The 27493-nt window shown below is 48.6% G+C and overlaps 1 protein-coding gene across 5 annotated transcripts in view; it reads left to right on the plus strand.

Annotated features, from left to right (window-relative positions):
* The window catches only part of ATE1 (arginyltransferase 1), a 224508-nt gene that overhangs the window by 190495 nt on the left and 6520 nt on the right, over window positions 1–27493 (plus strand). For 4 of the 5 annotated variants that reach the window (XR_007190069.2, XR_008958029.1, XR_006408964.3 and 1 more), the window contains 2 exons: window positions 3837–3981; window positions 19353–19461. The gene's annotated coding sequence lies outside the window, so the exon portion shown is untranslated. Of the gene's footprint in view, window positions 1–3836; window positions 3982–19352; window positions 19495–27493 lie in introns of those variants that run through there. The other variant, XR_008958032.1, reaches the window with a different exon arrangement.

The following is a 27493-nucleotide window of genomic DNA, read 5'->3' on the forward strand; positions in this document are numbered from 1 at the left end:
CGAGGCTGCGAGAAAATAAATTTCTGTTGTTTGAGCCACCCAATCTGTGGCCTCTTGTGATGAGAGCCCTGGCAAACGAATACACTCCCCCCCAAGCAATTTTCCAACTCCACTGGACAGGTGGGTGACACGTGACAGGAGAAGCAGGTGGGAAGGCCCTGTGAGGACAGCCGAGGCTACAGCCAAACTCTCTCCCTTTTCTTCTCTCTCTGGAGAAAAACACATGTGCCATTCCTAACCCAGAGACCCCGCCATTAAAGCAAGGTTAGCACAACCCCTTGTCGATCCTTCCGAGTGGCTCACTTCTTTCCTCTGTACTAATATCCGCTTCGATGTTGTGTGGTATTGGCACGTTTAACGGAGCAGAAGCTGAACTATTACATTACTTTGCAAAACTTCTGTGCTAACCGTGATCAGGATAATATGCCCATTCTCGGGGCGCCTGGGTGGCACAGCGGTTGAGCGTCTGCCTTTGGCTCAGGGCGTGATCCCGGCGTTGTGGGATCGAGCCCCACATCAGGCTCCTCCACTCTGAGCCTGCTTCTTCCTCTCCCACTCCCCCTGCTTGTGTTCTCTCTCTCGCTGGCTGTCTCTATCTCTGCCGAATAAATAAATAAAATCTTAAAAAAAAAAAAAAAAAGGATATTATGCCCATTCTTACTACGCCTCCTACGAACCCCAGTATTTGGGGGTCCAGGACAGCCCCACATGGATCCTTCGCTATGTTCCTCTGAGCCACTCTTGCCCCGCGCAAGTGAGCAAGGGAAGTCCCTGTTCCAACTGCCCTGGGAGATGAGCAACATGAAACGGAAGGGGGTAGGCATGCCCCAAATTCAAGCAGACCTGGTGTATCAAACTTGGATTTGAAAACAGACACATTTAACATTGCTGATGTGCATTTCTATAAAGTGCACTTCGCAAAACTAGATGTGAGGGATACGTGACTCCTTCGGTACATTTAGAATTGGGTTCAGTGTAGAAAATTCTGATTTGCAGGGAATTTCTTGCAGAACACTTGCACAAAGCAAGGCCTTCCTGTTCAGCAGAATAGGGCACTGATGAATAAGCAAGATCTCTTTCTTAAGCTGCTTAGGTCAGGAGGGGGTAGTGCAGCCAGACGAGGGCAGGTGCACCATAACAGGCGAGTAGACATACGCAGGAATATATGTACACATGTACGTGTATCCACAGATAGACCACCATATGCAGATACACACATGCACACGTACCTCTGATTACACACACGTGCACACACACAATTTCTTGCAGTTGATAGCTTCGTTCAAGAACCATTTATCAAGTGCTCACTCTGTTTGCCACGCTGCCAGTTGCTTAGCATAAAAACGATACACAGTTTGTGCCCAAGAAATTCACTAGAGGAGTGAGACATGGAGACAAATAATTATAACACCGGTGACATGAGCCACCTGGGGACATTTGCATCCACTTCTTCCCGGCGCGCAGTCCGGCCTGCTTTCACACCCACCACTTGCGAAGTCCAGCCTCCATGTGGCGGGATCGCCTGCCCAGCTTTCGGGAGAAAGCGGAGAATTCTATGCCGAGATGTGGTCCTGTAGATACCCTCCCCCATGCATTAGAAGTGATAAGAATGTGCAAAATTAATGAAATATAATGCAAATTTGTCTTAGGATGGTAATGGAGGGTTTTTTTCTTACCTGAAATTGGTCTCAAAGGAGAATCTAAAAACCAAACAGGAAACAGTTCAGTTTTATTTTCAGCCCTTACAACCCGAAGCTTTTGCTCGTCTCCTGCTTCTGGAGTCTGGGATCACAATACTTGCACAACTCCGTGGAGAACGTCCATGTTTCACTCATCCATATTCTTCCTTCTTCGTATTCTACGCCTGACTTCCTTCCGACTGCCATTCCCCCAGTGGATGTTGTAAGAAGAGCCCTACATGCCCTCTATCACCCCACCTCGAGCTGCTGCCTGAATAACAGACCTAGGGCACAGTTGCTGTTGTACCCCTCTCAGCATCTCCCCATCCAAGTGTATTTAACCTTTCTTAGCTCCATCCATACGCTAAAGATTGTGCGTGTATGTATCATATGGAACAGAGTCCAACCCTGAGACCAAGCATCGGGGAGCCCCTGGTTGGTACCCTCCTGGTTCTCGGAAGCTTCCGCCAAGCTCTGTGGCATGCTGGATGCCCTTGACCTGTCTTTCCTGCGTCCACCCCCCCCACCTTTCTACTCACCTCCCACTCACCTGTTGTGCTCTCCCAACCTGGAACAGTTTATGATAAATTAAAAAAGAAAGTCATGAAGGGCGCCTGGGTGGCTCAGTCGGTTCAAGTGTCCGACCTGATTTGGGCTCAGGTCATGACTTCAGGGTTGTGAGACAGAGCCCCGTACTGGGCTCCGCACTGGGCGTGGAGCCTGCCTAAGACTCTCTTTCCCTCTCCCTCTGCCCCTCCTGCCCCTGCTCACACATGCTCTCTCTCTCTCTCAAAAAAAAAAAAAAAAAAAGTCATGAACACATTCATGTGAAAGAACAACACTTGTAAAATAAACAATAAACAAAAGCTCCCATTCGGGGGGAAAAAACTCTGAGGAAAAGACACTAAAATATTCAGAGTGGTAGTTTCTGTGTACTGGAGTCATGCATTTTTTCTTCTTCTTCATACTTTGAGTTTCCTGAAATTTTTTTTAAAGATTTATTTATTTATCTTAGAGAGAGAGAGCAGGAGGGGCAGAGGGAAAGGAAGAGAAAGAATCTCAAACAGGCTCTGCCCTGAGCAGGGAGCCCAACGTGGGGCTTGATCCCGCGACCCTGAGCTGGTCTGTAAAGCCCTGTAAAGCCCTGTAAAGCTGATAAAATATAATGTCCATAAGCTACTTAGCACATTGCTGTGCAGGAGAGGTCAATCCTGACGGTCAGTTTTGATTCCTTCCCCTTCCTCCCCCTCCGTGAAGTCTCAAGTGTTATCAGGAAATACTCTCTTCCTACCCTTCGTGTGTCTGTCACGGCCCTACTGTGCGCCGTGATGAAAATCGAGAACACAGAGGTGATTTAGCCACTTCTGAATCTCCTGCAGCTCCTCTTCCCATAACAGGCACTTAATAAATAATTTTCGGACACAAGTAAATAATCGATCTCGGTGATGAAATAAAGAATCTGCTAGAAAAGTTCTGAGAACCCAAGATACGACAAAAAGCAGACTCAGCCAGAAAGCAAGAAAAACCAAGGGGGAGAAAAGAGTAGCCATTTTACACTCACTTGAAAGTCGTAACTATCAGAAAATTCAGAATTATGACTCCCTCTCCCGCTATAACCTTTTCACATCACACATATGTAATAGAGACCGTAAAAGTTAACACGACGTTCGGTAGTGCACGTTACAAACAGACTGCGTGATGTGTGTGAGTTACTGTGGCAATGGGATTCATAACTTTGAATTTCCTCGCTTTTATGCATTCGTAAGAGCGTCCGCTGTAGCTGCACGTCGATGCTCAGAACCCAAACCGTAGTCATAACTGGAAGTAAGAGGGAAGAAGTTACCCTTCACGAGGCCCTGAAACTGCCCTGCCTTTCTTGGGGTTCACTTGCAAGTTTTCCAAGTGACCATTTTCAGGGACGTATTGGAATAAAAGGAGTATTTTCCCTCAATAGAGCATGTTTGCTTGAGTCTACCTCACAGTGTTTATTTTCCATTAAAACAAATATTTTCGGGCAAGGGCCGCCTCGCCGTGGTGCTAGTTGTCGACAGAGGCACTGGCTCTCAGTTAGAAAGTTCGGGGCTCGGGGAAAGCTGGGACTTCACAGACCGTCCATGATGTGTCCTGCTCATTCAACACCTGCCCCCATGCTTTCAGAAACTTCACGAATGTCACCTCGAGAAGAAGCTGCGTGCCCCGAGGAGAGGCAGGACGTGAGATCTTGGGCTGGGAGGTGACCTGTTTTTCCGTTGTCACACCACAAGCAGAGATGTCTCACATGACCCTCCAGCTCTGTGGCCAGGTGAGTGACCACTGTCCTTTGAAAGATGCGCAGAGAATGAGCGAGGGCTGCCTTTCCCAGGGGCCTGTCCCCGGACAGTGGTTCCGCCGGCGAGGAAATTATGCCTTGGTTGTACCTTCATCTTTCATTCTTCACTCCGAGTCTTTTATTGGGACATCTTCTCCCAAGATGGAGAACAGACAAGGACTCCGTTTCTAGGAGGCTCTGTCTCCTGCTGGTTGTTCTGAAGACTTGATTCACTCTGTCTTCTGCAGCCCCCATCAGTCCAGCACACCTTAGGCCTTTCTCTCTAGGCCTTGTTTTCTTGCCCTTCATTGGCCTTGTCATTGTCAGGCTCTGGGCCAGAGGCACAGACCCCAGATGAGTGCGTGTGAGCTTAAGGACTGAATTCTCAATGAATTTTGAGTGTAAGGTAGAACTTGCCACAGCTCCCCAGGGAAGTTTTTTCTTAAAGCATTTGTTCAAATCGACATCAACCAAACAAAAACAGCATCAGGCGTGCATGCGCGCACACACAACACACACGGATATTTGAAGTAGTGGAGAGACTGTGGGGACTACTTATGTGCTTGTTTCTTCCGAGGAGTGTCAGCTCATGATAGATGGTCATGGCACTTGGAATGTTTTAAGCTCCTGCATTTTGTTTTTTATTTACTTTACCTTGCCGAGCGTCTTTCGGTAATTCCTGTCAGGGTTGCATTTTGGAAATTGGCAAACACCTCCTTGGCAATACCTAAGAGGAAAACTCTAGGCGTACGTCAGGGTGAGGGCCAAGCAGCCTGTCCCTGTGAATGAGCCAGTGAGGTCAGTGTGGGTTTTGTTTTTTTGGTGGGGGTTGGGGATTGGAGGAGGGGTAAGATGGTTTGCTAACATAAAAATGCCCTCAATGTGTGTGTGCACTTTCAGAAGTACAGAAAATCTTTCAGTAATTCAAAAACAAAGGGGAAATGCTGATAGTTCTAAGTCTTTTGCAGGTATACTTGGATACGTGGTTTTTTTTGAGAGGTCTCAGGAAGGGCGAGACTGGGAGGAAGTTGGGGGTCTTGATTCCACCAGTAAAATCTTATTCTCAGGTGGTAGCAAAAATGAGTGTTTTCTGCAGGGTATATAAAAGCTAGATGGAAGTTTAAAAGTGTCCTAAGAAATTTGACAAATATCAAGATTTCCCATTCAACTCATCAAGGGTCTTTAAAGCATAAGCACTGAATCCATCAAGTGTCTAAACTTCTTGGCTAAGGTGATTTGGTTCTGATTGGTGACATAGTAGTTATTCTTCATAGGCTCTAGTCTATTCACTTATTCTGGAAGGACATGGAAACCTCTGAGCTAAGAGGGCTTGAGCTCTTGAACCCAAGAGTCATAGTAAATGGGCTCCACCTTCCTGTTCATTGAAGTATTTTCAATGCTACTTTCTTTTAGGGACACAAAAATCCCTGTTAGAGTTTTCTGTGGTGCACTCAGGATAAGTGATTATACTAAAACTGTGTATTTTTTGGTGTTTTTATACAATTTCCAAAGTTTGACATCTTGAAATAAAGACATGGAATCAATGAGAGAGATTTTAAAAATAAAGTTAAAAAGAGAGATCACCAACTGCATAGGGGGAAAGGGGTCATAAGTGGTTGGAAATGGTTCTATATGGAAAGATGGGCAGGATTAGGTTTGGCTTTGATAGAAAACTCAGAGTAATATGGGCTTATATGAGAGAATTTATTTTTCTATCCTATAAAGGTCTACAGATAGGCAATCTAGGTTGAGATGGTAGCCCCATGCTCTTGGCTTTTTCTGTCTTGCTTCTCTGCCAGCTACAGCTTGTACCTCATGGTCCAAAATAGTTGCTTAAGCTCCAGCCATCACATTAACCCACCAATCAGCAGGAAAAGGGGAAAAACCGCACACTACATTTCCTCTAACATCCTACTTGCCGGAAGTTAATTTATAGCTTCACTATATCTGGTTGCAACCCAATCAGGGAGATCTGGTTTCTATTCCAAGCAGCCATGTGCCCAGCTAAAAATCAGAAGTTCTATTTTTAAAAAGAGGGACAAGAGGTAGTCTGGATACCCATTCTTAAGGAGAGAGAATACTTTTAAAAAATTAATTTTAAAAAAGGAGAGAGAAATACTTTGCTGAAATTTGTCTGTAAGTTATAGTCATACTAGAGTTCCTTTCATTAAAATTTGAAGATAGTAACAATATTAGTAATTCACTCATTTTTACTTACAAAGAATGACTTGGAGGATTGGAAATATATCCTTGAAGTTCCTGCCCTCTGTGCCCCCCACACTGTCACTCCTCCCTGGCAGATCTGCCCCAACAAGGACACTGTCTTGTGAGCTAGCAATCAAAAGGCACTGATTTTCCACACCCCCGCAGCCCCTCCCTTGCACCGTGGCCTCGGGCTGCCCCTCCATGCTGTCTGAACTTCAGTTTCCTCTTGAATAAAAGGTTCACAATCATGCCAACCTCAAAGGTGAAATTTTAAGTGTGCTCCAGGGAACTTGGTGAATGTGACTGTCCTTTGCTCTGAGCCTACTGTCACCCGTAACCTAATATATTCAGAACCGATAATAGTTAACGACAAAGGCTGGGTGGGATCTCCACGCAGGCTCTGGGGGAGGTCGTCCACATCATCAGCACGAGGGTTGGTATTTGATAGAAGAGGAACCTGCAGGCTAAGAAACGTGCCTGGGTCACCCGGCTGGGCAGTGGCAGCCAGGACCTCAGCCCAGTTCCCGTGATTTCTGGAGCCCAAGGATGGAAGCTCTCTGCTGAGCTCAAAATAGCAAGTTTGGGTCAAAAGCCTCCTCTCACTTTTCAGACCGGTAAAAACTTTCAAAACCTTCACAACTTTCTAAGCTTAACCTAGAGGCGACAAAGAAGGCTGGCTGGCTTCTGGAGCGTACGCTAGAGCTTAATGGCTCAAGACGGTGTGTTTATAAATTTCACCAGGGGAATAAACAAGGATCATTACTGTTTCCTTTTGTTTGCGCTTTAAAACACCAAGGATAGGGAAGCTTTTTTTTTTTTTAAGATTTATTTTTTATAATAATCTTATTTTGTATAATTTATAATTTTTTATGATTTTATTTTAATTTATAATCTAATTTTTTAATAAATCTTTTAAAAGATTTATTTATCTACTTGAGAGAGAGGGAGAAGGAGCACTATTGGGGGAAGGGGTAGAGGGAGAGCGAAAAACAGGCTCCCCGCTGAGCAGGGAGCCCCAGGGATGCAGGGCTGGATCCCAGGACCCCGAGATCACGGCCTGAGGCGAAGACCGATGTCTAACTGACGGAGCCACCCAGGCATCCCTGGAACCATTTTTTAAGAGAACCTGAGTCTGGTGCACCCACGGTGCTCAGCTCCACTGGAGATCTACTCACATTCATCCAGGAGGGCAAGTGTTCTCAGGACCCACAGGAAGCCACCTGAGTGGGCCGTGGTCCCAGCGCCTCTGGGAGGAGTTGGTCTGCAGAGCCTGCTCTCCTGCACTCTGCCCTCGAGTGGCAGGCACTGGAGCCGACTCATTCTTGACCTGGTGCTATTTCTCTGCCTCAGAGCATATCAAGGCATCTGTCTTCCCTTCATCACCGGTATGTGGCTCTGACCCGAAGCCCCAGGGAAAGCATTTTTCCCCAAACCCATTCTCCATCCAGGCATGTAATTCCTACCAAACCCAGGAAGCTGGCCACAGAGAGAGAATGTGGGCTTTCGGGCAGTGGCTGGCAGGGGTGGTGGGGGGTAGAAAAAAGGAGTCCAGATTTGCACGAATGAGCCCGTGAAACATAAAATCTGCCTACTTGTGCCAGACCAGATGGCTGTGTATTTCGCCTCTGTTTGAAGATGCTCAGCCCCAAAGGCCATGGGGCTCCTATGAAGGGTAGTCTTTGCCAGTGCCCTGTAGGTGGGTTTTTTGCAGGAATACAGAAATATAAGACAAAAAAAAAAAAAAAAGAGTTTTCTTTGCTTCTGAGTGTGGGAGCCCATAGCTTTTTAAGACTCACTTTGGAAATAAACTCATCCAGGCTCCAAGGAAACTTTAGCGCCCTTTCCTCTGGCCACTGACTATTCTTGTGTTCTACTTTTCCAACAGTGTGAGGGAACGTCTTGTTCTGCACCGCGCCCAGCTCATGCTAGCCACCTGCTAGCTGTGCCACTCGGGACTGAAGGTGGTTGACAGTAGGCTGTGCCCCATGGAGGACAGCCAGGTCAGTCCCATTGGGGCTGGACCTCGACCTCAGATTTCCTGAGTTTCTCTGTGTGGAATTGGAGACCTCTCCCCTTCCACCCAGACACCAGCTTCTGCGCAAAGGCAACCATGCCTCAATAGTTGGGCTGGATTTCTGCCGGAAACTTTTGGCTTCAGAAGAAATGAGCAAGGGGTGCCCAGGTGGCTCAGTCGGTTAAGCGTCCAACTCTTGATTTCAGCTACGGTCATGATCTCCGGGTCATGCTTGAGCTCCATGCCGGGCTCCACGCTCAGTCAGTGGGAAGTCTGCTTCTTTCCCTCTCTCTCTCTCTGCTTGATCTCTCCCTCTCTCTCTCTCTCAAACAAATAAATAAATAAATCTTAAAAAAAAAAAAAGAGGAAGATGAGTTATTTGCTCTATTACCTTCCCAGCCTTTGATAAGAGGCTGTCCCCTTGCTAGAAGACCCACGACAGCAGCATCCCCCAGCCTGGTCGCAAGTCTTTAAGGAGCAAGACCAGGGAGAGAGGGGTAACCATGCTCAGGGCTGATAAAACCAGCAGAGGGCCTGCTCAGCCTCCAAGGCAGGAGGAAGGATCCTTTTCCCATTCTCTGCTGGGCACACTGGTCTCCCCCGGCCCCTGGCTTTACCAATCACTTAGCTGAATGACCTTGGGCCAGTTACTGGCTCTCTCCCCATCTCTGTGTCTCGGTCTGTAAAAGTAATGGTACCCATCTCATAGGGTTGTGAAAGGGATTAAATGCGTTATTAATGCATATAAAGGGCTGCACACAGTGCTTGACTCTGAGATGTGCTCAATAAATGTCAACTATGATCACTCTGTGCTGTAGGGAGTCAGTCCCTGAGTGGTGAGTTAGAGGTATGTTTAGGCTTGAGCATGTTTCCTTAGGCATTAAAGACATGTACTTGAGTAAATCAGGCTGACTCTAGGACTTAATCCCTACGAAAGACCGAAGGGGATGATACATGACAGGGAAATTCACAGCCTGGTAGTGCCTGCGGGTAATGGAACAGGGTGAAGGTTTGGAGCAGGACACTGGGTTTTGAGGCCTAACTGGTCAAAACATGTATGACTTCTCTCATTCATTCATTCATACAGTTAATACTTACTGAGTATATATTGGGGGCCAGGCACTGTGCTGAGTGCTGGCCATCCCAGGATGAACATGGATAAGTTCGTGGAACTTATGTCCTAATGACAGGGTGGTGGGGAAAAGGGGAGGAAGGTCGTGGAAATTAATAAGTGTATGAACAAGATCATTTCAGATAGTGGTTCGTTATCCATTGCTGTGCAGCAAACCACCCGAAAACAAAGTGACTTAAAAACCTCCATTGGTTTGGCCAGGATTCTGCAGTTTGGGCAGGGGTTGGTGGGGTCAGTGGCTCTGGGCTCCACGTGGCATCGCTGCCTCTCTCCCGGGGCTGGCATGCTGCTGCAGGCTGTTGGCCAGGCCACAGCTCTCCTCGGAGCTGGGATGGGCCTGTCACAGATGGGCCTAAGCTGGTGAGAAAGCACACCACGGTGCGTGGCGAGAGAACGGGAAGCCCCCGCAGGGCCCAGGTGGGGGAAGGGTGCAATCTGAGAAGGCATTCGCAAGACCTCTTTCTCATTCACAAAATGGGAGACCTCCCTGAGCCCTTTGGAAGCTTCCTTCCAGCTAATCTTCCCAGAAGGGCACCAGCTCTTTGGTGGCTGTCTTTCTGGATTTGGGTCTCTTCTGCTGCACTTTCTCACCCGGAGGGCAATGACGAAGCGGTAGGCTTCCGGATGCTTAATGAGAGAAGACCCTCACTAATGAAGGGGTCCTTTGCATGTTCTCCAGGCTGTTTCGTGGGCCCGGTCATCAAGTCCATGGGCACGCAAAGCATGTGAAAGGCAGGTGCCCAAGCAAAGGCTCTTTTGAGCAAAAAGAAGGCATACCAGTTATCAGAGAATTTCAGAAGATACAATTCCTCCAGTCCAGACAAGACCAACGTGTAAACCAAACCCCGCCGAGCGGGTGTTACCTCGGGGTAACTCAGTGGTCTGGGAGACCATTGGAATAGACGTTTTCTTTGCAATTTAATTAGATCAAGATGGTTGATATGCTCCTTAAGGAGGGAGCCGAGCATTGAAAATTATCCCAAAGATATTTTTCCCTGGGTATCTGATCTGTAAGAGTTAGCTGTGAACCTATCAAAATGTGTGATAAGGGAGCTACGTGTGTCATTTTAAACTAGTTCAAACCAGCCAGGCTGCTCCCTGCTCTGAGCTGCGGGCTATTAGCTGTCATCTAGCCTGGATGTGAGGCGGGCAGGTGGATAAGGAAGACATCATCTCGTTAGGAACTGCAGGAATGGGCAAGCAGGGTGCCTATCACCGTCCACATCTCCCAGGCAGGCTCAAGCTCCAGCACGAAGCACCATGGTAGATGGGCTTTTTCATTTCAATGACATTTTTTTGGAAAGGTTAGAATTTAATCCTCTCTCAGGATGGAGTTATTTCAGTTTCCACTGATCCTTCCGATAAATGAGACAGGGGTTTCATTTTTTTTTTCTTGCTACGGCGGTATCTAATTTTATAAAAGCCTACAACAATGTAATAATTTATTGTAGCGACAGGACGGCTGCGTGTAATGACTCGTCTACTTCTATTAATTTTCTGAACGAATCTCTTCCCCTTACCACTGAGAAGCTGCGCATGCCTTTCTCTGTGGGTTTCATTAAGACCGTTTGAAGTCATGATGGCAAGATCATTACGATGTTTTTGAAAGATAGTGGGTTTCAAAGAGTTGTACTTACAAGACTTAAAAAGCTTCATCATCTTAATTCCTGTCCTCAGCTACTTTTTCGGAGCTATGATCTGGATGTGTGGTAATTGGTATCATTTTCCTTACAAGCTCACCCCTAGCCTTTATTGTTCTTATCACTGCTACCCCTCTTCTGAAGTGACAAGTGTAATAAGAAATTAAAAAATAAGTCAGAGCCTAACATCTTCTAAGGAATTCAAAGCCAGTGTAGAAATGGCGGTATCCATATGCACATACAAAATCAGGGTTATTATCCACATCCTTATAGAGGGGGAAACTGAGGCAGATGATCTTTGTGAGAGGCAGTCTAGGCCAGATAACCATTTCTTAAGGTCACGCTATGGCCATGCCATGGGTAGGGCCGGTGTGGGCATAAAGTAGATATCAGTAGAAGAGTACGTAAAAATGTTTGCAAAATTGTCCCCAAAGGATGGGGATGAAGGAAAAAAGGGATCCATTCTGGGGTGCCTGGGTGGCTCCGTCATTAAGCATCTGCCTTCAGCCCAGGGTGTGATCCCAGGGTCCTGGGATCGAGCCCCACATCGGGGTCCCTGCTTCGCTGGAAAGCCTGCTTCTTCCTCTCCCACTCCCCCTGCCTGTGTTCCCTCTCTCGCTGACTGTCTCTCTCTCTCTGTCAAATAAATAAATAAAATCTTAAAAAAAAAAAAAAAAGGATCCATTCCTCAGAGGCCAGAGTAGGGCTTTCTGCTAAGATGGAGGACGGGAACTAAGATGGTGGCAGGTTGGGGCCAGGCATTTTGGGGGACAAGCAGATAATTCTCACAAATTCCTAAACTTGACCTTGATTTACAAAGAAGTGTTACATTTGAATTACAATCATTTCATCCTGTGACTGAAACTTCTAAAGCCTCCATTTTTCAGAGAAGTTAAGTCAGGAAACAAGAGGTCAATTAACTTGTCCAAGCTCATAAAGAAAGATCACAAATTAAGAAGCAAGTTGTGATATCCCGAGTCTCTGACTTAACCAGCAGAATCCTTCTGCCTATCCTGGTTAGTGCTAGAAAGGAAAAGGTGGTTGGTGTGATTGCGCAAACCAGGGGACCCTTCTGCCCTGATGGGCAATGTGGTTATCATATCCAGGTATTCTATAGAAAACACTTCATTGGTTGAGCCACATTTCAAACCTATTCAGGATACATTATTTTGTGGGTTTAGACTAGATCTGGGACTTTTGATTATGCTCCCTTAGCCAAGCATGTCTTCTTGATTTCTTAGAGGGGGGTGTGTGGTAATATTGGGGGGCAGACACTGTACAAGACATCAGCCTTTTGTAGAAAAACAATATTTTTGACAAAAAGCAAATGGACTAAAGATATCACAGGGCAATGTCCCCTTTCCTGCTCAGGAAATGTTTTAAAAATTGAAAGTTTCAGAACGCTGCAGAAAAATATAATTGAGGAAAAATGTCTCTCTACCGTGCAGACTTCTTTAAAATTGTCTCGTGCCCCTTTCTGACATACAAACTGTTGATGTTGCTAACTGCACTCTTCTCGGCCTGATGAACTGTTCTTCCCCCCAAACTCCCCTCCGAGGGGAGTAATTGTTTCGTGTGGATGAATGCTATAGCCGTCTTCTGCAGCGGCCCACATGCATGGAGCGGCTTTCATAACTGTCTTTTTGCAATCTGCTTTGAGAGCTTGCCCTCCCTAATCAGAAATCAGCCTTTGGTGCCGTGGTCTGGGATTGTCCCCTTCGACGTTGGTAGTCGTGTGCCTTTCTGTTTGGAGCCCTGGGAAGTTCCCTTACTCAAGATGATAGGATCTGGAAAGAATTTTTGAATGAGAGACGCAAAGGTACTGTGTTGTGCAGTGTTATTTTCACTTTTTAAAACACACACTCTCAGATGCACACACTGGACTGTTCTGGAAACACATGAGCTCGAGTCCCAGCCAACGTCTCTGCTGGTAGGAGTCCTTCTTACCCGAAAGGGACCGTTGGTTAATAGCTGTATTCATAGAAGTTAAAATTAAATTTCTGTGTGTTGATGTAAAGCCAGCTTTCCCCTCAGGGCTATTTATTTTAAAAATCGAAAATAGTAAGGGGTCCACAGCATATGCCGCAACGTAAGCGAATTGGGGTCTGTGCTCTCAGCAAAGCCTCCTTTGTGCTTGTCCCTGCGATGTAATGCCCTCCAGGAGAAACCTGGCAGCGTGTTCACTTCCCCTTCCCCATGTGGCAAGCTCAGGCAGTTTGCAGGTTCGCCTACAAGAGCCGTTGTTCAAGATTTTTATACCTGGAGGCAAACGCTATCCTAAACAGAGCTGTCCTCGATGCATCGCCACCGGACGGTGGGGTGGGGGACCGAGCGGGCGTAGAAGACTCCAGCCCACGTGGGCAGTCACTTGTCCTTCAGGGTCCAAGTGTGGGATTGACGGTGTGCTTCCACATATTTGTTTTACAAGTAAAAGGATTTTTTAAATTAAAAGTAAATATTAAAAAGCCAAAGGGAAGGAGGCCATCTCCATTAATGCCAGTAAATAAAGCCAAGAAATGGCACCTACACTTACAAATGCGAAGGCTTCCAGTCTAGCTGTTTAACGGGAAGAAGAGGAGTTAAGTTGAAGGCAGTGGTAACCGGGAGTTGAAGTGGTGAACAACAGAAGCAGAAGGCGTTTGTCTTCTCAGCTCCTTGGCTGGAGTAAAGGAGTAAGCAGGACTCCTTTAAGATGCCTTTGAACAAATCCCAAAGCCCTTCTAGTTAAAAGCCTAAGCAGTGGTGGGAAGGCAGGTGGGTCAGCATGGACCTTCCCTTTGCAACCCCAGCCAACCCCCCCCCCCCCCCCGCCCCAAGCCGCAGGACGCCTTTCAGGCTGGATTCGCCTTTGATTTCCATGCTTGCAATTTTTATTTTCACCCAGAAGAAACCTATCCAGCTAAGGAGAGGACTTGCTTGTCTCCCTTCTCAGAAGTGAGTCGCGCTGATTTCTCCCTTTTTGTTAGGGAAACAATGTAACAGACAAAGTATTGGCTACAGGCAGGATGAGAAGGAAACATTGATGAGCGAGTGTGCAGTGACTTCTCCAGTCGGTGAAAGGCATGTTTCGGCTATTCTCGAAGAGTGGGATCAAACTGGAACAGTCCTAGTAATAAGTAAATGCTACCTGCCTGTCGTTTGCGTGACTCGATTGCCCGAGAGTGGGGGGTTCTAGAGTATGGCCCGTGGTTTGTTGGCCATGTTTTATCCAGAACTCCTGACCCGGAAGGGAGGGCAGCAGCCCCTTGGCAGCTGGGTTTCCCCTTCCTTTGTGCCTCACTTGGGATCCGTGAGTCATCGGGGCATTGTACAGGGGAGCGGGACCTCCACTTCTTTGGGCAAATTGAACAGAGCTGGAGCTGTAAAAGCGGGACCATAAATCAGCTCTGTTACATGGCAAAGTTCTTGAAAGCACCTAAAAGCCCCACATGCATTCCTCCTAGTTAATAAGTCCCTGGCTTGGTGGAGGCCAAGTTAGACCCAGAAGATGGATATGCGAAACTCAGTCACCCAGGAAAAGCTAAGCCTCCCAAAGAAACCCAGCCAGCTTCAAAGGCCCCTTCTTCCTTCTCCTATACAATGCCTACCTGGCTGAATGCTTTGTATAAAAACGCAGCTGGGTCTTGCATGAATGCAGCCGTTAGAACACATTTGGTACAAACGATCGAAGGGGACTTTCTCTTAAAACCTTCTTTAAACCTTCCCTTGAAGTATTATCTGGATTCCCTGGCACATGTTGGAAAGCTGGTGGCAGTCTCCTCTTCTCCAGGCTTGGAGGCCCTCGCGTTCTCTTGCTTGCTGGCTTTCTGTGACCCTCAAGTGTGTCGGTAGCAACTTGCTTCCTTCTTCGGCTGCCCAGGAGGGGTGAGACCCTGCAGGCTCTCACAGTAAATGAAACTCAAATAGATTCCTGTTGATGGAATTTTGCTTTCCCTAGGAGAGGAGGTGTCCCAAGCCTCTGTATACAAGAAAGGAAAATTCAGCTCCAAAGCAAGTACATAATCCATTTCATCTCTGGTGTGTGTGTGTGTGTGTGTGTGATTCTAGTTTCTTGGTCTTATCACATTTGTTGTGGGTTTACATATGAATCACAGGAATAAATTCCTTCCCTCTTCCTTTCAGAATGGACCCTTATGCACTAGATAAGTCCTGGCACACCGCACACCCTGCCAGCCCCCCAGTGCCATCCCTATCATGGGGGTACGCATTCAACAATAACTGAAGATCCACATGGATGTTTTTGGTTCTTCAGAAAAGCCAAACACCCGCACTCCCCATCCGCAATGTATGTGTCCCATTTGAGAGAAAGCATTTACCTAGCGCGGTCCTGATTTAATGATAAAAAGGAAACGTGCACAGTAGTTTTACCTCCCATATGCCCGGCTCATCGTGTCCTTTTCACGGGAGCGATGTGCCTTCACTCAGCCTCCCACAGAAAGTGCCCTGCTCGGTTCTGTGCCATACGCCATACGCACGGCCATGTGGCAAAGGTCCTGCCGTGTCTCCAGTGGCGAGCCTGACGTTTCCACTTGTGCCACGCTCTGGCCAGCACGTACTGATGGTCTGGGCCACAGCCACGGCCACTGTGGGCTGTTCTCCGAGCTTTGTGCTTAACCTCAGAGCCAAGCGTCTTCTCCTCCTCTGTCACCCCTCATGTTCCATCACTCTCAAACCCACTCTGAAGAATCCAGCTTGGCTCACACAGGCATTCAGGAAAGGTTAGTTTCGCTAATAGAGGGATATTTAACCTGTGGTCCCCGGACCCTAGAAAGTCGACAAATGGCTTTTAGGGGTGCAATCCCCCATTCAGAGCATATGCTCGGTTTTGTATGTTCCGAAGCTTGTTTTGGTGATGAGTGGGCTTGGTCCTCGGCGGATTCTAGGAGGACTCTGACCCGGTGAAAGTTCATTGCTATCACTCTGGCTGGTTTCCTGTGTCCAATTTCGTTCTCTTTCCAGTTCATCCTGTATGTGATATTAGTGTAATCTATCTAAAATCTACTTTAATGTCTTGTCCCACAAGCCAAAGCCTGCCAAGACTCCCCTTGCCTACAGGACAATGCACACTCTTGTCCTCGCGGCCTTCCTCGTTCCCTCTCCCACAGTTCTCCGCACCTCTCCTTCCAGACTGTTCTACTTATCACCCCGACATGCCTGCTCTCATCCCTTCCCCACATTCTTGCATCAACTCCTTTCAAATCAGACTTTCTCATGATGACTTCCTCCCACTGACCAAGAGCCTCCCTCCCACCCCCAAGCTTGGACCATCCACACACACTCTGACCCCTAATCCGACCCTCCCTTATAATGTTATTTATTTCATAGAGTTGCGTTTGTATGTGTTTGTTTTGCCATCCACACTGGATTGTAAGTTTCTTGAAGACCAAGCTCCGTTCGCTCATTCATTTGTTCAGCAGATACTTTCCATATTTTCCGTATTCCGTGTTTTCTACGGTTAGGGCACTGAGCCTGGTGCTGGGCTTGGCCTCCACTGTCTCTGGGCCAGTTCTGTGTACAGAGAAGACACTCAGTGAACAATGAATGGATAAACGAATGAATGGATTTGGGTTAAAGCAAGCTATTTCAGGAGTGCTTGCGAACCTCTGAAAAGAAGGCACAGCTAGAGGGGCGCCTGCGTGGCTCCGTCGGTGAAGCGTCAGCCTTAGGCTCAGGTCATGATTCCGGGGATCCTGGGATTGAGCCCCACATCGGGCTCCCTGCTCAGCGGGGAGTCTGCTTCTCCCTCTCCTTCTGCCTGCTGCTCCCCCTGCTTGTGCGCGCGCGCTCTCTCTCTAAAATAAATACAATCTTTTTTTTTAATCTACAAAAAAAAAAAAAAGAACGCACAGCTTGAGACTCTCTTTTCTCTGGAGCCAAAGCAGAACATCGAGGTGTGGTGATTCCTAAAACGTAACCTTCTGGAAGGGCTCAGAGAGTCCCAAGCAATAATTTCTTTCCACACCGAGGGAGACGGCTTTCTGCTGACTCTGCACGGCTGTGGCAGGTTCCTGGCTTTGCCGGCTCTCCTTGGCTTTCCTTTTCCCGGGACGGCTGAGCGCGAGAGGGATCAAAGTCCATCCTTTCATCAGTGCTTGTAACCTACAGTGAGGAAAGAAAAAGAAAACACCAGTCCTTTATACCCACCAGAGCTTTCTAGCATTCTCGCCCCTCAGGGCCAGCAGCTAAACTAATATTTCTGACAGTGTGCCTTCCTGAAGAAACCCACCTGTGGACAGGGGGTGGGGGTCGGGGGGCGGGGGGGATCGGCGTCTATGCAGGTGGTGTCGAGTTCGCACACCTTCAGGTGGGCTCAGGAACTGGGTGCTAGGGGCACACGGCTTTTAGAGGCTCTGAAAGCCCCTGAGTATTTGTCTTGGCCGGTTCCGTGGGCACTTGAGTACCTGCCATGAGAGCTGGCCAGGCCCGCAGCTTAGTTTCCAAGGCCTTGAATCTTGGTTTGAGATGGATTCCCGCTCTGCTTCCTGCAAAGAACAGAGAATATAGCCCCTGAGACCTAGGAGCAGCTTAAGCTCCGTAAGCCACATCCCGGAGGCTCAGGGCCAGCCCCCCAAGGCCCAGCATTCTGTCCTCATTGCTACAAACCAGAGCACCCGTCCTGCTCAGAGGGCCCCAGCGGCTGCTGTTATTCTTTTCTGCCTCCTGCTCTCTCCTGCCAGTAAAAATAAGAGCGTGAAAGAGCTTTGATGCTGGACCTCCCTGAAGACGACGTGCCGTGTGCCTGCGGAGAGAGAGAGATGGTGCGTGTGCATTTCAGCGGATCTTTTACACCTTAGGCTTCATTTCTCTTGACTTTTTTGCAGAAAGTCCCCTGAAGAGGTCCTGAGCAACTACCTTCAAAATAATAGAAGTAAAACACACTGCAACACTGTTTGCTTGGGACCAGCAAACGCATGTCTGGAATGGGGCAAAAGTCACCTTTTACTCTTTATACAACGGACCCGCGCGGGGCGCCCGGGGGCACAGTTGGTTAAGCATCTGACTCTGGATTTCGGCTCAGGTCACGGTCTCAGGGCTGTGACCATGAGCCCCTCACCAGGCTCTGCGCTTAGTGGAGAACTGCTTGAGCTTCTCTCCCCACCCGCCCCTGCAACAGCCCCCCTGCCGCCCTGCCCATACTTGTGCATGTGCGTGTGCTCTCTCACCCTCTTTCTTTCTAAAATAAATAAATAAATAAATCTTTAGAAAAAATGGACCCAGGGCGCCTGGGTGGCTCAGTCGGTTCAGCATCCCACGCTTGGTTTCAGCTCAGGTCAGGATCTCAGGGTCCTGGGAGTCAGTCCTGCTTGGGGCTCCCTGCTCTCTCCCTCTGCCCCTCCCCCTTCTCACACTCTGTCTAAAATAAATAAATACATCTTTTAAAAAAATGGACCCATGTGAAAATATGCTCAGGTACCTTTTGATTTTTGGGGGGTAAAATACATATACTCTAAAATTTGCCATCTTAACAGTTTTAAATGGGACAGTTCAATGGCATTTGGTGCATTCATGACCTTGTGCAGCCCTCATCACTATCTACTTCCAGAACATTTTTATCACCCCTAAAAGAAGCCTTGTCCCCATCAGAAGTCACCCCCACTCCTCCCTCCCACCCCCTGGCAACCACTACTCAGATTTCTGTCTCTTACAGATTTCCCTCTTCTGCATATTTCATGTAAATGGAATCAGACAATTTGTGCCTGGCTTCCTTCACGCCGCATAATGCTTCTAGGTTCATCCGTGAGGTGGCACGTATCAGAATAACCATCCTATGTCCTATTTTCTCCCCTTTGAACTTCCGTTCCCACCTACACTTTCACTCTGGTTCTAAACCTTCTGAGGTCATGACTCACCTAAACTTGATTCCTCCTAACTTGCTCCCCTCCAATCTGGCCAGCAACTCCCAAACCATTCCCGAGAGCTGCCTGCACCAGGGTCCCCCAGAGGACTAATTAAAACTGCAACTTCCCGGCCCCGCTCCCCACCCCCACCCCTCCTAAGCTTCTCTCTCTGGGGATGGGGCGCGAATATCTACATTTCTTGCAAGCACCTGGTCTGTGATGTGCACCCGTGTGCACCACCGGGGCTGTGCCACGGGGCTAGTGCACGCCTCTCAAACACCATGGTCGAATTCCAATGGCTGGGCTTCATCCCCATCTATACCCCCGGAACCCCAGCTCAAATGCCACCTCGCCTCTGATCTGTAAGACTTTCCTCAACTCTGGGCTAGAAATCATCTCTCCTAGACTATGAGCAACCTGAAAGCAGGGTCCAGGTTTCTCTTGGTATCCCTTGAATAAAATTCATTCCCAGAACTCACTTACACACAGGTGCTATCCTATGTGCTTCTATTAATCACCACATTTAATCCTCACAGGACACGTGAACGCAAGGTCAACAGCTACCTTTCCAGGAAGCGCCAGGGTGTTTCTGCTTATGACAGATGGAGATTGAGCCCTCAGCCCAAGTCATGGAGCCATGCACGAGTAAGTAAAAAGAAAAAAAGAAAAAAAAAAAAGGCTCTCCTAAACTCACTGGTTACAAAAAAAAAAAAAGGCTACCCTAAACTCACTGGTAAGGAAAAAAGTGTCATGGTGCTGGTAGGATAACACTCATTTTAAAACAAGTATTAGTGGCTTCTAAGGAAGAGATGTGTCACGCTGAGCTGGGCTTTCAATCCCACGGGGGGCTTCCTTCTGTCCCCCAGCTTTGTGCTTCTCCCTGGGTACCTGGCGAGCTCCTCTGAGCCTGAGGCTTCCTATGTGGGAGGTGTTCATCTTCCTTCACCTTCGCTTTCGGTCTCACTTGATTCACTTTTCTCAATCATCCTGTAGCCTAAGCACGAGGTATGAGCCATTTGCTGTAAGAAAAGCACCAGTTAATTCATGATGGAACTCCAGCAGCATGGCCTGTGGGACACGTGGCCCCTGTGGCTCCTGTCTGGTAGTCTAGGACAAGCCTTAGCCAAGAAAGTAAAGCTTGAAATGAAATCAAAACTTTCCTTACCACATAACCTAGCGATTCCACTCCTAGGTATACATTCAAAATACTTGAAAACAGGGACTTTAGATACTTAACTATCTGTGTTCACAGCAGTGCCATTATTCACCAGCACCAAAAGGTGGAAACAACCCAGGTGTCCACCGACAGATCAATAGATAAACAGAATGTGGTACGGGCATACTGTGGAATATTCTTCAGCCTTATAAAGAATTATTGACACATGCTATAACATGGATTACTCTTGGAAACATCATGCTAGGTGAAATAAGCCAGACACAAAAGGACAAACATTATATGATCTCACTTACGTGAAATATCTGGAGTAGGCAGATTTGTAGAGACAGGGAACGGCCTGGGGTTTACCAGGGGTCATGAGAGGGAGGAATGGAGAGTTCTTGCCTAATGGGGACAGAGTTTCTGTTTAAGGTGTTGAAAAAGTTTTGGAAATAAACAGTGGGGATATTTGCACAACATTGGAAATGTAATTAATACCACTGAATTGTACATTTAAAAATGGTGAAAATGGTAAACTTGGTGTTATATTTTACCACAGTTAAAAAAAAAATCATAGCTTTCCTTTTCAACCACTATAATGAAATAAAGAACTGGGGGTTTGCCAGACTCTGTTGCGGAATCCTTGGGTTTTAGGTCCCCTTTGAATAGGGTCTATTAGGAGCTCCCTGCTGTTGAGCACATAATCTGTTTAACCTCCTACTTCCCAGTCCCAGCTGCTGTGCTCTGGGCTGAAAAGGATTTCTGGCTTTTTCTGAACGGCCCCAAGGAGAGTGTGTCCCTGCTGAGAGTCAACCCCTGGCCAGCAGGCCTTCCCAGCAAGCCTCAACCAGCAGATGGGCCCTGGGGCATGTCCTGTTCTGGGACCAGAGTCCTGGCGGGTGATCCGTCCATGGCCATTAACTGGAGTCCTCCTTCATTGTTAGAAATTCCCTGGTGACATTCCGTTTGTGTCCTCTCGGGGCTGACAGACTTTCCAACTATGAATCGAGTTGAATTCCATTGAATAAATGTCCAGATTCACCCCCCTCCTTGTGGCTATACCTACATTGGCTCTATAGACCAGGCATAGGTGGTCTTGCTAATCGCCAGGGAAGGAGGGCAGCGACCAGGAACAGGGACAAGGCCCATGGTGGGGTTGATGGTTGTTCTCAAATACCACCATAGTCAGAGCATGTGGTTAATCGTCTCCCACCATCTTCAGTAGATGTGCATGTCATATTGATTTATAAGCAAAAATGTCTCCCATATCGATTAAATGCTCTATCAAGAACTACATGCCTCCCCAAAGCCTCGTGTGCTCCAGGCTATTTGGAAAAACACTTAGCCCTTCTGAAAAGTCACTTACAGATATTTCATTTCATTTTAATTTTTATTATTAGTTTATCGAGCACATATGTAGTTTTATTATGTGCCCAATATGTTCCGAGCTCTCTACAAATATCACCTCATTCAAATCCTCCTAACGGTCCTACAAGGAAGGTTCTTACCTGTTATTATGTTCATTTTACAGATGAGAAGACTGAGGCACAGACTGCTAGGACATTTCCTAAGGGGGGCAGGCAAGAGACTAAACAACCCACCATTCACATGCAGGGTCAACACCCATGTCTGCCTGTTCGTAATGGTTCTAGAAGGCCCAGCACGGTCCGCTAAAGGGCAGGGCAAGAACAGGAAGCCTGGCTGCCTGCCTCTATTTCCCTTCCCCTCTCTTGTCAACCTGCTCTCCTTGGCTGCTGGTGATGATGAGGTTGTGGGATATCGGTGAGGTGAGGTGGGGTGGAGTCCGGAGCCAACAAACGAGAAAGAATTCTTGAGACGTCTTTGGTCCAACATGGTGGTTTATTAAAGCAGGGGGACAGGACCCGTGGGCAGAAAGAGCTGAGCCGGGGTCATGAGGAGTGGCCCATTATATACCCTCAAGTTGGGAGGGGGTTAGGGATAGCGTAAGTCTCTAAGGAATTTTGGAAGCAAGGTTTCCAGGACCTTGAGGGGGCTAGCTGTTGTTGGGAAAGGGCCATTTATTACCGTCTAAAAAAACCTGAATCATGAGACCCTTCAGATGTGTATCGGTGGGTCATGTGTTTGGGGATGATTGCCAACACGTATCTTGGGGGGTTTAGAGATAAAGGAAGTTTCCAAAGGAATTTTTTATGTTAAAGTAGACTTACAGGAACCTGGGGGAGGGGGTCAGGCTAGGACTGCCTTTTGCCCTTAGCGAAGTATTCACATCGAGGCAGCTGAGTCCCTGGAGGAATGTCACTCTGCCTGTTTCCGGGACTTGTCAATGGGCTGTAGGTAGTAAGGAAATTTAATAATTTTTCTTCTGCCTTTGTTTCCCACAGTGAAACTGAGGGAAAGAGGGAGGGGCCAATGTCTTTTTCCACCTGCCTTCAAGGCTCTTGTCAGGAATCAAGGGCAGACGGGAGGCCAGAGTTTCCTGAACACGCCCAGCCTTAGTGCCTTAAACATGCGTGAGGCCATTTTAAGAGCAGTGCTGAAATTCCTGGCAATACAGCCACTGTGGAAAGCCAATTCAAGAGGTGACTAAAATGCCATTGTTTAAACCTGAATGAGGGCTGTGAATTGTCCCCATGGCGGCTTCCTGGTTTTGATGGTGCGCGTTAGTGATGCAAGATGTTATCATGGGGGGAAACTGGGTGAAGGGTGCACAGGCCCCCTCTGCGCTATTTTTGCAACTTCCTGTGTATCTATAATTATTTCAAACTAAAAAAAGGTTTTAAAAATGCCATTGTTTGCGACGCCAGGGAACTGTAGCCCCTTCTTCAGCTGCGCTGTGTTTCTCTGTGCTTCTGAGCTTCCTGCCAGCTGACTTCTGCGATGGGACAATTGTCAGCCTCAGGGCCATGCTGGCCTCTGGAGCTGGGACATTTTTTTTAATGTTTTTTTTAGTTTTTTTTAATTATAATAATATTTTTTTATTATATTATGTTAGTCACCATACAGTACATCCCTGGTTTCTGATGTAAAGTTCGATGATTCATTAGTTGCGTATAACACCCAGTGCACCATGCAATATGTGCCCTCCTTACTACCCATCACCGGTCTATCCCATTCCCCCACCCCCCTCCCTCTGAAGCCCTCAGTTTGTTTCTCAGAGTCCATAGTCTCTCATGCTTCATTCCCCCTTCTGATTACGCCCCCTTTCTTTATCCCTTTCTTCCCCTACCGATCTTCCTAGTTCTTGTGTTCCATAGATGAGAGAAATCATATGATAGTTGTCTTTCTCTGCTTGACTTATTTCACTTAGCATTATCTCCTCCAGTGCCGTCCATGTTGCTGCAATGTTGGGTAATCATCCTTTCTGATGGCTGAGTAATATTCCATTGTACATATGGACCACAGCTTCTTAATCCAGTCATCTGTTGAAGGGCATCTCGGCTCCTTCCATGATTTAGCTATTGTGGACACTGCTGCTATGAACATCGGGGTGCATATGGCCCTTCTCTTCACTACGTCTGTATCTTTGGGGTAAATACCCAGTAGTGCAATGGCTGGATCATAGGAAAGGGTTGGGGGGGGGCATTTTTAAAGCTCTTTCGGAGCTGGGACATGTTAAGCTGCTCCCTTGGGTGCCACCAGGGGCCTACGTTACTTGCCCATAAATCTTGGGCACCTTCAGCCCAGAGATTCCCAGCCTCCCGCCCCAGCTTCTCAGGGGTCCGCCGTTCTCGTCCCTGTTGGGCACTTCCTGTAAGCTGTGTCATTCGGTTCTCTCCACAGCGAGGAAGGATTTTGACCCCGTGGAAGAGCAGGTGTCTGGGGGGGAGGGGCAGGGACACCCCAGATGGAGGGAACCCCAGAAGCCAAGATGCAGGGGGCAGTGGGAACAGCAGAGGCACCCTGGGGTCGGACCATCACGTGGCGAGCCAGGGGGTCGTGGAGACATTCTGAGATCCGGGGTTCACGGGGCTCCTGGCAAATATGGAAATGAGATTCTCGGCTGCAGTGAAATAGTCCGGGCTTTCTCCAGGCTCCAGACACACGGGGCTGTCATTTCGCACGGGTTCTGCAAGGCGTGCGAAGTACCTTCTCCTCTGTCTGTGTCCGGGCTGCTGGGGTCTACCCTGCAGCCTCGACTCCCCCAGACTCCACTCTCTCTGCATCCTGGCATTTGGGGCCGTGGCCTCTTCGAGGGGAGGCAAAACACGACGGGACATTGTGGCCGCAACCATGAAGTCCTCAAGCCTGCAGCGGGGCCCATCCCTGTGCATTAGATCTGGGCTAGATCGCCTCGGGGTTTGGAGGTGCTTCAGGAAATCTGAAATGCAAGGCCATGGATTAGGAGGTGCCGGGTTCACTTCTGGGCCATCTTCTCTCTCGTCCTCACTCAGATTCAGCTTCAGCATCCAGGAAACAAGCCTGACATCCCAAGCTCTACGGCTGCACTCCCCACACCCCATCCTGTTGTCCTGAGGAGCCAAAGGACCATGGGGTCCCCTCCCCCACCCTTCTTCCCCTCAGAGCCTGTTTCTGTCTGTGGATCCAATAAAGAGAAGGATCCTCCCTCCACCCCATGTCCAGCCCGGGCTGTTTTTTGTGATCCCCCCCCCCCCCAAGACGGCCAGGCAGCTTTTCACAGGCTGTTCCGGAATTTTGGCCTCCAGTCGGAGCCAACTGCTTCTCCCGTGGCTGGCCGCGTTGGATCATCAAGGTTGGCACCTTAATTTTCTCCCTAAGAGGCTCCTGCCATAAGCTCCCTGAGCAGGACTGCAGGGCTCCCAGGAGTCGGACGCCTGTCCTGCATCCCGGCTTCCCACCATCAGGCACCGCGGGCCTTGTTCTAACTAACAAGCCCCTGAGGCCCCGTAGACCCAGGCTGCTGGAGGGCCAGCCAGGTCCCCAGTGTGACGCAGCCTCCAGCTCCAGGGAGTTGAGCGGAAGGAAAAGCAGGATCGCAGCTCAACCGCACTCAGGTGCTGAAAGAAGGGGCGCCCGGTGGCTCAGTCCGTTGAGCGTCCCACTCTTGGTTTCTGCTCAGGTCATGATCTCGGGGTCCAGGGATTGAGCCCCGCCTTGGACTCCCCACTCAGCAGGGAGTCTGCTTGTCTCCTCTCCCTCTGCCCCTCCTCCTGCTGGCTTGCTCGCTCTCTCCAAAATAAATAAATAAATCTTTAAAAAAAAGAAGTGGTGAAAGAAAAGGAAGTCGCCACACTGTATTTTATGTTGCGATGGTGCAGGTGACATCACAGGCGGACGGGGGCTCTGGCCTGACGTCACGTCCAGTAGTATCAGCACCAGGCTAGTAAGCCTCGCTAATATTTCCGTGCCGCCCCTGTCTTGAGTGCTCGTCACCTGGTAGCTCAGCTAATCTTCATAACAGCCCCATTGTATGGACGGAAACAGATTTAACACTAGGGGACTTGAACCTATATGGTCTGGCTCCAGGGTCCTTGCTATGAACCACTAAGCAGCAGCTAATAATAATAATAATAATAATAATAATAATAATAATAATAATAATAATTTTCTTCCTTGGAACACAGGCTGCCAGTTTGACAGTCCTGCCAGGGGGCATCCCTCCTTGCCCCTGTGAGGGCCATCTTCCGCTCAGAGGGGACTCTGCCAACCCTCCTGTAAACTGTCACTAATACATACCTTGAGCAGCCGGTTTTTGGCGTTAAGGAATATAAATGGTGCCCAGGCATCTCTCGAGCGCCCCAACATGCCATTAACAAAATCAGCAGCCCGTTTTCTTTCTCGGGGCTCGACCGTGTGCCGGGCAGTTTGGCTCAGCACATCAAACGCATTATTTCCTTTGATTCACGCTGTCAGGTCAGTTGCACCTGCTTTACAGATGAGAAGACCAAGGCACAGAGGGGTCAAGCAAGTCATCTGGGTTCACACAGCAATGGGCAGGACTTGAACCCAGGCTGCACCTTTCGCACTGGCCAACCTCCCGCATGGGTACACAAGCACTTCTCAGGCTGGTGGCATCAGAGTAGCCCTGGAATACGGGCGTGGTGAGGAACTCAACCAAGAACTTCCTGACTTCTCCATGGTCATGGTCACCCTTGGCAGTAATGTTCATCAGAGGGGCAGTTTTAACGTCCGTCAGCGATAGTAAAAACTATTCCATTAAGGATGGTGAGGGGCCCCTTTGCTCAGGACTCAGCTTTGCCTTCCTTCTCTTAGACTTGTTTTGGTAGGAGCAGCCCAGGAGCTTGGCTGTCCTGTAAAAGTCAAAGAAACACCTACAAAAGGGGGTGTTTCCCCCTCCAGCCCCTCCGGCACGCTGGTGTCCTTCCAAAGCAGCCTATGAATCCCTAGCTTCTCCCGGCAGCCAGCTTGGGAAGGGAAGCTCCCCTGGCCCCTTCTGGGAGGAGTCCAACCACAGCAGCACTCAGAGAGGAGGAAGAGAACCTTCTGCACCTGCCCTGCCTTTGGCTGAGGCCTGGAAGACTTTCCAACCCCACCCAAGTTACGTGATGATTCAAGGCTACACCCGGTTCAGGGCACGTCCCAGGACGGAGGGGCTATTTCCACCAGGAGCTCCTGGCATGCTGGGACAACCTGGGAGCCTGAAGACAGGTGACCTCAGCTACGGGCCTCAGATCTGTCAGTTTCTGGTGCCACTTCTCTCCCTTTCATAGGGAAGGTGTGTCTTACCTCACTGACTCACCCCAGGCTGGTATCCGCCACAGGGAGATTGCCAGAAGCTTTCCTCTCTCTCTCTCCTCATGCTCCCCAGCTGAGCACCCAGCTCGCTCTGATCTACCCCTGGACTGGAACGGGGAAATGGCATCAGGAGTCTGTTCCCCACCCAAGCAGAGCAGTGCCCCATGCCTGCCCTGCTGGCCGCGTTCTATGTCTGTCTTAAAACAATTTCTGTAGCAAATTACGGCTCGTGGCTCAACTCCAAGAAAGCAGCAAGGGCGGGCAGTCAGTATGCCTGCCGTCACATGCAGGCTGGTAAAGGCACTCTTGCCCTCAAAGTTGTCAAAAGTGTGTATGTGAAGAGAGAGGGAAGGTGAAGGGGAATAAACGCAATAGAGAGATGATTTGCATAGAATATTTCCTCTCTCCCAAATATGCACCTTCAGGAGGAATTTTCTAGAAAACGAGGCCAGGGTTGTTTCCCCCCTAGGATATACAGGGAAGAGCTAAGAGAGTGAACAAGTTGTCAGGCTCAGTCATGCGGGCAAAGGTGGTTCCTTGGTCAAGCTGGCTCTGGAAGCCTCCAGGAGCCATTTCTAACACTGGTGAATCAGGGATATAGAAACCCCAAGGCCTTCCTGCCTGGTCCCCACCTTCTCTCTCACTATCCTGGGTTGGAACCACGCTGAACCCCTTACTAGTAACCCCAGGCCTGTTCTTTCCCACTTCCATGCCTTTGCTCATGCTGTTCCCTCCCCCTGGATAGCCTTCCTTTTGTCTCTGATGCTCCCACATTATCTGTGCCTCGGGTCCCAGCTACCGGCCACCCCCTCCTCTCGGCCAGCTCCCACATTGCTCAGGGAATGAGCAGATCTCAATGGGAAG

Source organism: Ursus arctos, unplaced genomic scaffold (genome assembly GCF_023065955.2).
Source record: "Ursus arctos isolate Adak ecotype North America unplaced genomic scaffold, UrsArc2.0 scaffold_7, whole genome shotgun sequence".
Classification (NCBI taxonomy): Eukaryota; Metazoa; Chordata; class Mammalia; order Carnivora; family Ursidae; genus Ursus; species Ursus arctos.